A 12763-nucleotide genomic window follows, 5' to 3' on the forward strand; every position below is an offset into this window, starting at 1 on the left:
GCAATGCCGACTCCTAATGACATTTTTAAATGCCGTAAGTTTTGGTGTATGCCATGCTCCTATATCTTATTATCAATGTCCTTATTGTAACTATGACAGAAAATAAACCTAAAATTCCCTAGAAAGGGGCTAGCACTGAGGCATTACAGGTAAAGCAGCTGTCTGTGGTGCCAACATCCCATGTGGGTGCCAGTTTGAGTCCTGGCTGCTCTACTTCCAATCCAGCTCCCTGTTAATGTCCCTGGGAAAGCAGCAGAGGATGGCCCAAGTGCCTGGGCTACTGCCACCCACATAGGAGACCCAGATGGAGCTCCTGGCTCCTGGTTTCGGATTGGTGCAGCTCCAGCTGTTGTAGCCATTCGGGGAGTGAATGAGCGGATGGAAGACCTCTCTATTTCTCCCTCTGTCTCTCTGTAACTCTACCTTTCAAGTAAATAAATAAATCTTTTAAAAATATTCCCTGGAAAATATAATAACATGGGTATTAGGGAAATGTTACATGAAGATTCATGTAAACATGTTGTTTCTACTAATGGTTTATTGAAGAGAAAAAGTGGTGAATCACTGAAGTATATTCCCATCACATACTCTCCTAGGAACCTTTGAGATCAAACTAATGCTTCAGAAATGTCCCCAAAATGCTTGTCACTTACCTCTTTCCCAAGGTTCCTGCAGAGTCATAAGGCACAGGATGAATCTTTTTGATGAATTCTGCAATAGAACAAAAAGTAGTATTATAATTATACCCAGATGCCGGCGCCATGGCTCAATAGGCTAATCCTCCGTCTTGCGGCGCCAGCACACCGGGTTCTAGTCCCGGTCGGGGCGCTGGATTCTGTCCCCGTTGCCCCTCTTCCAGGCCAGCTCTCTGCTGTGGCCAGGCAGTGCAGTGGAGGATGGCCCAAGTTCTTGGGCCCTGCATCCCATGGGAGACCAGGATAAGCACCTGGCTCCTGCCTTCGGATCAGCACAGCGGCCATTGGAGGGTGAACCAACGGTAAAAGGAAGACCTTTCTCTCTGTCTCTCCCTCACTAACTTTGCCTGTCCAAAAAAAAAAAAAAAAAAAAAAAAAGAGTTTGCAGTCAGGATATGTCTGAAAGCACACATGTCTGCTAAGGCATCGTGTGTGTCAGTTTGCCTGAGAAAGGCCCAATTCCTGCCCACTTCCCAGGGTCCACCCAATCTACCATTTGTCCTGGATTTTACATTTTCCCCGAAGTTTTTTAATGGGAGCATTAAAATAAGCTGGGTAGCTGACTTCCATGCTCTATTGCGATCCCATTGAACCGTGGGTAAGACACATGTACCATGAAGCCAGTCATCAGCAAGTGTTAACCCACCTCAGTGTGCCATGTAACTGAACCTCACACCCAAAGACAGTACCCACGGACGTACAAAAAGGAAGTGGCCTCGGACTGGAGGCTAGGCTGGAAGCCAGGGAATGCCTAAGGCTGCTGCCCCTGCTTGGGACTAGCTTGAAGACATTAACTTAACAAAAGCAGATGAGAAGGGGTTTTACATGGTTGTCTACAAAGCATGAATTTTCATCTAGATCAAGTGACTTTTTAAATCTCACTCAAAGTACAAAGGAAAGGGATAGCGATTGCTTTGTTGGCCCTAGGAGCAGAAGAAATTCACAGGTAAATGATGCCAGCTCTCCTTCAGTATCAGCACATGCCTCAAAATAGAACCATCTGTTACTTCCAGTGAGGGCTTTATGACTTTATCTAATTCGTGAAATCAAAGTGGAGCTTCTGGAAGTTCACACTGTAAAACGCAAAACACCTGAAACTGCTGTCATTACCACTAAAATTCACTGAGCAAATTCAACAATAAATATGAAAGTACAGTAATTCTCATTATTCACAGTGGGTTAGGTTCTATGAAACCATCACAAACTCTGAATTAGCCAATGCCGTTCTACTGCCTGTATGGGAAATACGGGGTTAGGTTCCTGGGAGCTGCTGGACACATTTCCATCAAGCGATCAAACAGGACATTCTTTTGCGTGTGTTTCCGTTTCAAGGTACCTTCATATATACAGTGGATGCGCTAAGATGGGCTCACAGCCCACATCGCTCTATCTCCAGTCTAACCCACGGATGGGTCTCTGAAAGGCACATGACAGCCCTGTTGCATGTGGGATCACTGCACGCTCTACACGTGGTGGTCTTTCCAACAGTGAAATCACCAACAACAAGCACAGAATTAAAAACACCGAGACACAGAGAAGATGCTCATTTTCAGCATGGGAGCTGACAGAAGGCAGAGTGTCACCCTTCGATTCCACCTCCACGAGGCACACGTGGGTTGAGCAATACCAACTTTTCCACCACTCTGCACCATCTGTAGCCACGCACTCTGCAGAATTACCACAAAAGTGCCATGAGTTTTGACTCCGGGGTTCCAAATGTATTTCAGGGAGCAGACAATTCCACAGAAGCCGGGTGGGAGGGGAAAGTTAACCAAAGGGTGCTTGGCCATGGATGGGTAGAAGCCAGAAGTTCTTCAGTTTCCTTGCACAGTAGGGTGACTACAGACACTGCTGTATATTTCTCTACCAAAAAGATTGGAAGATAGGGTTTCGAACGCTTTCACACTAAAGAAATGTTAACTGTTTGAAGAGCCAGCTAAACCCTGATTGGACATCACACAATATCTACACATGTAGCAAAGCATTATGTGGCACTCTACAACTGCGTACAATTTTTATGTGTCTGTTAAAATCTGGGAACAAGGAGAATCAACTCTGTTTGTTTTTACAGTAATAATGCAACCAAAAACTTTGGTACAGCATAACACATGGTAAAACAGTGCTCATACTGATGGGGAAAAAAATGGAAATACATTTGGGCTTGGTTGCAGGTCACATACATGAGTAATTCAAAAGTTCATTGAAAAGAGAATTAAAAGGTAATGCACATTTGCATGAACTCTTTGGAGACCCCTTAATCTAGTTCAGAAAGGTGCCAATATAAACTGTATAACTACTCATCAAAATGAAGTAAATTCAGTTATACCCACAAAAGCTACAATAGTCTACCGATCATGTCCTATAAATATTTAAACACACATGCTCTTAAAGAAACTGAGCTAAAATATTTTTATGACAAAGCTGAAGTTGAATTTAAAAAGATACTTCAGTATGGTACTGTATGCTTTCTGTTTTGGTTACCTGTCTTAAAATTCTTTGAGATTTTTAAGACCTACTTCATAAAATCAACAGTGCTGATGATTTTCAACCCAACCTAATTCTCAGTTTCATTTGTCCCAAAGCTATTGGTAATAGCTATGGAGTAAACGTTTGTGTGCACTGCCCCCCTGCCTCCCAGTTCTCTCGAATATTTTTTTTTATTTGAGGTGCAGAGATAGAAAAAGAAAGGGGGAGGGCCAAGGGCTGAGGGCTGAGGTCAGCTCCCAGTCACTGTTTTACTGCCCCAAATGCCTGCAATGGCTGGTCTGGGCCAGGCCAGGCTGTGGTGGGAGCCAGAGCTGGAATGCAATCCGGGTCTCCCCTGTGAGTGGCAGGAACTCGGTACTGCCTCCCACAGTCTGCAGTAGCCGGAAGCTGGAGTGAGGAGCCAGAGTATGGAATAGAGCCCCAGTGCTCTGGTGTGGGAAGTGAGTACCTTAACCACCTAGGCTAAACACCTGCTGCCCCTCCCCTAATTCCTCTACTTAAGTCCTACTCCCCAGTGTGATGGTACACAGGGTAGGTCCTGAGAGGTCCTGCGGATGGGCCCCTCATGATGGGATTAATGCCTTTAAGAAAAGATTGCTCTCGGTCCCAGTGCATAAAGGGCAGTCATGTGAAGACAGCAAGGAAACCAAGACAGGTCTCAAAGCAGGAAGCAGACCCCTCAGACAGGGAATCTACCAGCACCTTGAGCGTGGGACTCCTGGCCTGTAGAGCTGCAAGAATTAAATGTTTGTTGTTGAAGTCTCCTGGTCTATGGCCATTTTCTTATAGCAGCTCAAACTGGCTAATGCAGAAATCTTTAGTTCAAGGTTTAATTTTTATTTAGAACCTACCTTTTTACTTAGATAAGTTTATATTATGGACCAGGAACCTGAAAATATCTACAATTTAGCAGCAGCTAAATTCCTTAAATGTTCAAAAGACTTCTATACCAGGTACACTCATTTTACAAGCTTTGTCTCATAAAAATTTTGTTGAGGGGCCAGCACTGTGGCATAGTGGGTAAAGCTGCTGCCTGCAGTGCCAGCATCCCATATGGATCCTGGTTTGAGACCCAGCTGCTCTAGTTCCAATCCAGCTCTACGCTATGGCCTGGGAAAGCAGTAGAAGATGGCCCAAGTCCTTGGGCCCCTGCACCCCCATGGGATACCTGGAAGAAGCACCTGGCTCCTGGCTTTGGACTGGCGCAAATCCAGCCATTGCGGCCAATTGGGGAGTGAATCAGCAGATGGAAAACCTCTCTCTCTCTCTCTCTCTTTCTCTCTGTCTCTGTCTCTCTCTGCCTCTCCTTCTCTTTTTTAAAAAGATTTATTTATTTACTTGAAAGTTAGAGTTATACAGAGAGAGGAGAGGAAGAGAGAGAGAGGTCTTTCATCTGATGGTTCACTCTCCAATTGACTGCAACAGCCGGAGCTGCGCCAATCCAAAGCCAGGAGCCAGGATCTTCTTCTGGGTCTCCCATGCGGGTGCAGGGAGTCCTTGGGCCATCTTCTATTGCTTTCCCAGCCACAGCAGAGAGCTAGATCAGAAGTAGAGCAGCTGAGACTAGAACCGGCAAACATATGGGTTGCCGGCACTTCAAGCCAGGGCATTAATGCGCCATGCCATAGCACTGGCCCCAAAATAAATAAATCTTAAAAAAAAAAAAAGAAGGAGGCTTCCATTAAACATTTTTTTGGTGAATAATGGTAATCTAAATAAAAACAGATAGTACTTGTAAAATATATATGCTAGAATATGTACACATTAAACTATTAAAATGTCAGTTTAGAATAACTTCTATTTAGTAGGTTTCCCTTATACTTAACCAGTACTTCAGTACCTGTGGATAGATTTTATTAACAAATTTAAAAATTATGATTTACAGAAAATAATGACTATTGAAGAAAACAACAATTTCAAATTTAGCAGCCATAAAATGCAGCTACTTCTCTCTGTCTTTGCTTCTTTCTGTCTCTCTGTAACTCTGCCTTTCAAATACAATAAATAAATCTAAAAAAAAAAAAAAAAAAAAAAAGTAGCCAGCGCTGTGGCATGGCAGGTAAAGCCACTGCCTGCAGCACTGACATCTCATGTGGGTGCCAGTTCTAGACCCAGCTGCTCTTCTGATCCAACTCCCTGCTAATGCACCTGGGAAAGTGGTGGAGGATGGCCCAAGACTTAGGACACCTGTACCCAGGGAGACCAGGAAGAAGCTCCTGGCTCCTGGCTTTGGATTGGCCCAACTGTGGCTGTTGTGGCCATTTGGGGAGTGAACCAGCAGATGGAAGATCTCTCTCTTTGTCTCTGCCTCTCTTTCCTTCTGTAACTTTCTACCTTTCAAATAAAATAATTATTTTTTAAAAAGAATAAGACTACAGCTTGATGAACCAACTCAAAATAATAAACCATGTTTAAAAATACATTGCTTTTCAAAAAAAACAGGTTCTCAGTATATTACATACAAATCATGGCTAAGAAACTAAGTAATATATGTGAACTTTTACTGAGAATTCTGTTTTTTCTTAAAAATGCTGAGAAACTTAACAGAGGACACTTTTTGTTCTGCTTCAATGAACATAGATAAATGCTAATATATTTTAGAATAAAATTATCTTTAAGAAAACTTAATAGGATCATTTCATAGTTCACCAATATAATAAGAGCAATATATCAGACAACAAACTATACATAATTCTACTTTATAATGTATAATTGTAATATTATAAATTGTTACTCCTTATTCTAAAAACAATCCCAATTTTGACAATAAATAGTTAGCTAGGATGTGACGATTAATTTTCTATGTCAACCTGGCCAGATGTTGCTAGCTGACTTTAAACAGAGCCGATTACTCTCCATAATGTGGCAGATCTTACCCAATCAGGTGATGGATCTTAAGAGAAATCGCCAGGTTCCAGAAGATGAGGCAACTCTGCCTTGAGACGTAACATAAAAACCGTGCCTCGGTTTCCAGGCTGCCTTGCAAATGTTGGACTTGCAGCCGCAATACCAACTCCTACCTGAATATCCAGCTTGCTGGCCTGTCCTACACATTTTGGGTTGTCAGCTCCAACAACCACTTGAGCCAATTCCTTAAATAAACTTGAGCGAGCGAGGGAGGGAGGGAGCGAGTCCTCTGACTAGTCTGCTTTCTCTGAAGAACTCTAACACGCCAGGTAAGGGGCTAGGATGGGCAAGGAGCTCCACCCGAAGGAAGCTGCTCCTGATAGGAGCAGAGGGGACACAAGGCTTTGATTCTAGGAAGCATGAATGAAAATCGTTAAGGTTACCGCTTATAAAAGAACAGAACTCTAGATTCTTACGCCGGAACGACACCACATAACCCAAGAAGCCTGACCCTACATAACCCCAGAAGCCTGACCCTTGGCTGTGACAACAGGGGTGCATCTTACTCCTCTTTGTGCTCTCTTTTCTATTAGGGAGTCTGAGACAGAGAAGAGTGTCCTAAACGATTGCTACATGAAATAAAATCTCAGGAGACAGCTCTAGTCATAAGAGCCACTAAGAGAGGCTGGTATTTACTGGTATACAAAACATACATATTTTAGGGGTAGGCATTTGCCTAGCAGTTAGGATGTCTGTGTCCCAAATTGGTGTACCTGTGTTCAGTCCCTGGCTCCGACTCCTGATCCCGGCTTCCAGCTAATGCGGACTCTAGGAAGCTGCAGGCGACAGCTCAGGTTCTCGGGCCCCTGTCACCCACACGCAAGGCCCAAACTGAGTTCCTGGCTCCCAGCTTTCGCCTGGCCCTGGCCTGGCTGTTGCAGTATCTCAGGAGTGAACATGGATGGCAGAGATCTCTCCATCTCTCTCTGCTTTTCAATAAATACGATAAATAAATAAATAGATACAATAAATAAATAAAACAATTCTTTTTTAAAATGAAGGTGAAATCAAGACATTCCCAGAAAAACAAAAGCTGAGATAATCTGTTGCTAGAAAATCTGCTTTATAAAATACACCAGAGGGTGTTCTTTAGGCTGCAAGCCACTAACACTAAACAGTGCTTCAAAGCCACAAAAGCAAAGTGCAGGCAGAGGTCAGTGTGTACACAGTGATAAATGACACTCCGACTGCCTACTTCTCTGCTCTTCCAACCGATTACAGAGCAACCCTACAAAACAATATTCATATCATGGTATTGTTGGGCTAACAATATTCATTACCACGTATTTTGCAACAGCATGGAAGATCCATGTAGAATGAAGTTCTGTCGAAGTAAGGAGATGCCAGCAGAGCCAGCTCGAGCCCACAAGAACACATAAAGAGGAGAAGAGAAAGGTCAATGTAATTAACTCTGAACATGTACTTGCTCTCCTTTCTTCTCTGAGCTCCGTTAAAAAAGATGAAAGATTATATGAAATAAGAAGAATAACAACGTGTTGTTCGGTTTTGAACATGCATATGAATCATGTGTATAACAGTAATAGCGCAAAAATGGGGAGGGGAAGGAAGCTACAGGGTAGGAAAGTCTCTTTGGCTGAAAGTAAGTCTAAGTCGGAAGCAGATTCTTAGAAGTTAAGAATTGCATAAGTATGGTAAACCACAGAGTAACCGCTAAGAAAATAATCCAAAATACACAATTAAAATGTCACACTGAGGATACTCACTTATTTCTAAAGAAGACAAGAAAGGAAGCACTGAAGATGCATGATACCTACAGAAAACAAAAGGCAAAATGGCAGCCATAAACCCAATCCTAACAGTAATTACAATAAGTGGGATTATATTAAATGATCCACTCATCGAAAAAGACTAATAGGTCATATTTTTGAAAAAAGAAAATCACAAGATTCACTCATAGAGTCTACAAAAGAAACACTTCAGATTTAATGACACGAACAGGTTGAAAGTAAAAACTAACACTACACAACTGCAACCATAACAGAATCAGACCACACAGACCTCAGGACAAAAATGCTATCATGAATAAAGACAGACACTTCAAGATCACGAAAAGGTCAATCCAACAAGCAGCCATCACCATTAGAAACACATATGCAACTGACAACAGATGGGGAAAAAATGAGTTGATTGGATTAATATGTAATTAAAAATGATATTTGGAGACATCGAGATCACTTTTAATACAAAATAGATAAACCAGACAGAAAATCAGCAAGAACCCAGAAGATTTGAACACCAAAAGTTAACTAGACTTACAACATCTATACAAGTCTCCACTCAACAACAACATAATACACATTCTTCCTAATTGTATGTGAAACACTTTTTAAAAAAAAAACACATTTATTTATTTATTTATTTGAAAGGCAAAGTAATAGAGAGAGGGAGAGACAGAGGGATCTTCTATCTGCTGCTTCATCCCTCTGATGGCCACAACAGCCATGGCTGAGCCAGGCCAAAGCCAGCAGCCAGGAGTTTTTGGGACATCTTCCACTGATTTTCCCAGGCCATTAGCAGGAAGCTGAATCAGAAGTAGAATAGCCAGGACTCAAACTGGTGCCCATGTGGGACACTGGTGTCACAGGCGGCAGCTTTACTATGCCACAACGTGAAATAGTTCTAAAATATGCCCATGTGAAACACTTCTAAAATAGACCATATGCTAGGCTACAAACAGCCCCTCATAAAATAAAAGGATTAAACTTGTGCAAAGAATGTTCTCTGAAAACAATGCTGACCTTGTGGCACAGTGGGTTAAGCTGCCAGCTGACACTGGCATCCCCTACTAGTGCTGGTTAGTGTCCCAGCTGCTCTACTTCCTATCCAACTTCCTCTACTGTACCCGGGAAGACAGTTCAAGTACTGGCCCCTGCCACACAAATGGGAGACCTGGATGAAGGTCTTGGCTCCTGAATTCATCCTGGTCCAGCCCACGCCATTGCAGCCACTTGGGGAGTGAACCAGCAGATGGAAGAGCGCGCTCGCTCGCACTCTCTCTCAACTGTGCCTTTCAAATAAGTAAATAAATAAGTCTTCAAAAAAAGAGAGTAACAGAAGGAATATTGGAAAAACTCACAAATGCAGGGAACCAGCACACTACTAAATTATCAATGTGTCAAAGAAGAAATCATTCTGAAAATTAGAAAAAACACTGAGATGAATGAAAACTAAAGCACAACACACCAAAGACTTGCGGGATATAACTACAGAGAGCAGTGCTCAGAGGGAAATCTGCAGCTATGAAAGATTTCAAGTCCACAATGTGTGGAGAAGAATCCACTTTGCAGGAGGCTCAGGCATGGGAGGGAAAAGATGGACTCGAGTGTAGACTTTTTTCACTGGGCTTGAAGAGAAAGAGTAAAAACAGAGAATGGAAATAAAGACAAGCAGAAATGATTACCAAGGTCCCCCAAGAGGTAAAAAGGGAGAGAGAACCCAGCCAGAGGAACTGGCCTTAGAAGGAATGGCAGACAACGGAGCGTGCCTACCCACTCTTTCCTTCCTCCTAGATAATGGAATTTTAATTCCATGCACCATGTGGAAGGTGGAGAACCATGGATCTTGAGACACATACGCCAAACACAGGGCACCTGTACTTCTTGCCTCTGAGAAATGGATACGGGATGCAATGTTGGCTAATGAGGTCTTCTAGAGACCTCTAGAAGAAAGCTGTCCTCACGCTTCAGAAAGACAAGCGAGAAGCAGCCTCTATCCTTACAGTCTTGGGCTCTTTGATGTGAAGACATCGTTCCTAGAGCTGCAGTCTTGAGGCTGCGAGGGAAGAAGTAAGAGGACACGAGCGAAGCGGAGCCGGACAGCAGAGCGGAAAGCCGAGGAAGCAGACTGAGGCGGTGGTTAGCCACTAAGTGGACCAAGGGCAGTCCTCTTTCTTCCAGACTTCCAGTTGTTTTGTTTTGGTTTTTTTTTTTTTTTTTTTTTTTCCATTTGACAGATAGAGCTAGACAGTGAGAGAGACAGAGAGAAAGGTATTCCTTCCGTTGGTTCACCCCCCCAAACGGCGCTGTGGCCGGCGCTGCGCTGATCCAAAGCCAGGAGCCAGGTGCTTCCTCCTGGTCTCCCATGTGGGTGCAGGGGCCCAAGCACTTGGGCCATCCTCCACTGCCTTCCCGGGCCACAGCAGAGAGCTGGACTGGAAGAGGAGCAGCCAGGACTAGAACCCAGCGCCCATATGGGATACAAGCGGCACAGGCAGAGGATTAACCAAGTGAGCCACAGCGCCGGCCCCCCGGACTTCTAGTTCTATGAGATGATAAAATGCCCTTACTACATAAGCCATTTTCATTTCGGTTTTCTACTACTTGCGAGCTGAAAGCATTCTACCGATGAGAAAAGCAAGATACTGTGCACTGAGACAGGCTGCGGAGGAAATTCACTTTGTATGTTGGAGACACGAATTTCAGAGTCTCAGCCCAGGTTCGTGCTTTAAACAAAATGGAGCTCATGTAGATCTATTTTGCAGGTGGAGCGGCTACACAACGGTTTCCTGAGCACCTGATAACAATAGCTAGTAATAAAGATGATGATGATGATGAAGGGCTCAGGGTTATTAGTTTTAAAGCTAGGCATTATTTAGCCTTTCATTTTTTAGCTTCTTTATTACATTTGACTTCCATGGTGAAACTATACCCATCGCTTTCTGTTTATAATAATTTCAGGTCAGTTTCATTTTTCATATGTTCATGGTACGTAACACTATACCACAATACAGTTTACAAAGGAAATCCTGTAAAACAAACACTTGAAAAACTGGATAATTTATACAAAGGCTTTTATATTTCACCTATTTTCTAAATCTGATTAATAACAGAAAACATTTCAGCAAGATCTATGGAATGAATGATACCTTAGTATTCGTATCAGAGGGTAGAAAATCACTGTAGCCATATAAACACCGCAGAAATCACAATTTTAGCACAAATAACAAAAAACATCAGTGTTGTGTGCTTACCCAAGCAGTCTCCAAGAGTGAAATTTGTTTTTGAAAGTTGTAAGACAGCTTTAGAAGCCCCAAACACGCTCCCTACAGAGACAGTGTCACTGAGCCCTCTCATGACGAGGCCAACCCAGAAAAGTCTTGAAGAACTGCACACGTAAGCCCACTGTCTGAACTACACCATGGCAGAATCATGGCTTTTCCTCGGGATAATATATCATTTTCTCCCTTCCCATCTTCTACCAAGTTCAAGAGGAGGGGGCCTGGCTTTGGGTTCCGTTCATCACTTCAAGCTCATTTCTAACTATTCCCAGCTCCCACACTCCAAGGGGCAATCACCTTGAAGCTGCAGCCTTCCCCCCTCCAAGTCACTGCTGTCATGCCCACCTCTTCCTCTCCTTTTTTTTTTTAAGATTTATTTAGTTGAAAGGCAGAGTTGTGGGGCGGGGCTGGGGGAGGGATGGATCTTTCATCTGCTGGTTCACTCCCCAAATGGCCACAATGGGCAGAGTTGGGCCAATGCAAAGCCAGGAGCCAGGAGCTTCTTCTGGGTCCCCCAGGTAGTAGGAGACTACTTGGGCCGTCTTCTGCTGCTTTCCCAGGCCATCAGCAGAGAGCTGGATCAGAAGTGGAGCAGCCGGGACAGAGCTAGCGCCCATATGGGATGCCGGCGTTGCGGGTAGTGGCTTTACCCGCGACACCACAGCACTGGCCCTGCTTCCTCCTCTTGTAGGTCACCTCCACTCAGCCTTTGGGTCTCCGCTTCAGTGCCCCTTCCCCAGGATGGGCAGCCCACCCCTTTACACTGAGTCATGTGATCCTGGCACGGATGCTCTCGCATCACACTCTACTTTCTAGTCACAGCATTTGTCATGCTGTCTTGTAAGCACTTTGTCAACCTCTCCCTCAAGCTCCACTGTGTCCGGGATGCCTGGTGTTCGCTACTATTTTAATCCCAGGGCTTGGAAGAATGCCTGGTATTTTGGAGATGCACATCCAATACGTTTTTGCTTATGTGAGATTATTTTCACCAGAAAAGGCATTTTAATACCCTTTAACCTAAGTCTTTGGAATATTTAGCCTTATACAGGCAATTACCAAGGAAGAAGTCCGCTGGGCAAAGAAGACATTCCTGCTCCTTAGTTTACACCTAGGGAGTACGCACACTGGGAGGGCTACCCATCCACTTTCCTCCCCAATGCTGGTTACACCTAGGGAGTGCGCACAGTAGGAGGGCTACCCATCCACTTACATGCAACATTAACATTCTAGCAAATGTGAATAAACACTTCTCTCTCTCTTGTGTGAAATGTCATTCACTCTTGTGGCCTTTGCTATAAGCAATGGAATGCTGATTCCAAAATGTGTATCCCTAGGCCTGATTTTTCTCTTGAGCACAATAGCAACATTTCCATCAGTCTACCATTTTGTACCTAATCTCCCAAAAAACCCTCCCTCTGTTTCCCAGATTCTCCCCCATCTTTTTCTTCTTCTGTGTTCCCCACTTCAGATAACAACACGAACATCTAGTCACTCGTATCTCACCCTTGATAATTAAACACTGGTCCACAGACCAAGTGTTGGCATCACCTGGGCACAAGCAGCACTGTGTATCTGCTGAGTCACAGTCTACCTTTTAAGGAAACTGCCCGGCACTTCATACACATATTAAAAATCAAAAAAGCCTCATCCGCAATGC

General features: G+C 43.7%; 1 protein-coding gene across 6 annotated transcripts in view; it reads right to left on the reverse strand.

Annotated features, from left to right (window-relative positions):
• Positions 1-12763, reverse strand: part of ZNF438 (zinc finger protein 438) — a 156278-nt gene that overhangs the window by 117897 nt on the left and 25618 nt on the right. For all 6 annotated transcript variants that reach the window (XM_062211123.1, XM_062211124.1, XM_062211126.1 and 3 more), the window contains one exon: positions 654-711. The gene's annotated coding sequence lies outside the window, so the exon portion shown is untranslated. The remainder of the gene's footprint in view (positions 1-653; positions 712-12763) is intronic.

The sequence above is a fragment of the Lepus europaeus genome, chromosome 14 (assembly GCF_033115175.1).
Source record: "Lepus europaeus isolate LE1 chromosome 14, mLepTim1.pri, whole genome shotgun sequence".
In the NCBI taxonomy this organism is placed as follows: Eukaryota; Metazoa; Chordata; class Mammalia; order Lagomorpha; family Leporidae; genus Lepus; species Lepus europaeus.